This window comes from Cyprinodon variegatus, unplaced genomic scaffold (assembly GCF_000732505.1).
Source record: "Cyprinodon variegatus isolate N-32 unplaced genomic scaffold, C_variegatus-1.0 Scaffold136, whole genome shotgun sequence".
Classification (NCBI taxonomy): Eukaryota; Metazoa; Chordata; class Actinopteri; order Cyprinodontiformes; family Cyprinodontidae; genus Cyprinodon; species Cyprinodon variegatus.
In genome coordinates, this window is record NW_015150589.1 from 1,415,889 (window position 1) to 1,416,659 (window position 771).

Consider the following 771-nt stretch of genomic DNA (forward strand, 5'->3'; position numbering starts at 1 on the left):
TCCTTGGCTAGTCCATCGCTGTTCCTTGCTTTGCCTTGGATGGTCCTTGGTTTTTCCTTGGTTTGTCCTTACCTCTCCCTTGGCTGCTCCTTGATTGGTCCACGGCCGGTACAGGGCTGGTCCTAGGTTGGCCCTTGGTTTGTCAGTGGCTCATCCTTAGCTGTTCCTTGGCTGATCCTTGGATTGTTCATGGCTGGTCCTTGGTTTGTCCTTAGCTGGTCCTTGGCAGATCCTTGCTTGATCCTTGGCTGGTTCTTTGTCAGTCCTTGGCTGATCCTTGGCTAGTCCATCGCTGGTCCTTGTTTTTCCTTGGTTGGTCATTGGGTTGCCCTTGGCTGGTCCATGGCCGGTCCTGGGCTGGTCCTTGTTTGGTCCTTGGCTCGTTCTTGGCTGGCCCTTGGTTGGTCCTTGGCTAGTCCATGGCTGGTTCTTTGTTGGTCCTTGGTTGCTCCTTGGCTAGTCCATCGCTGGTCCTAGGCCTTTTCATGGTTGGTAGTTGGCTGGCCCTTTGATTTTTTCTTACTTTGCTCTTGGCCTCTCCTTGATTGGTCCACAGCCGGTCCTTGGTTGGTCCTTGGCTAGTCCATATCTTGTCCTAGGCTGGTCCTCGGTGTGACCATGATTGGTCCTTTGCTGGTCCTTGGTTGGTCCCCACTTTCCTTGGCTGGTCCCCACTTTCCTTGGCTGGTCCTTTGTTTGTCCTTGGTTGTTCCTTGGCAGGTCCTTGGTTGGTCCTTGGTTGTTCCTTGGCAGGTCCTTGGTTGGTCCTTG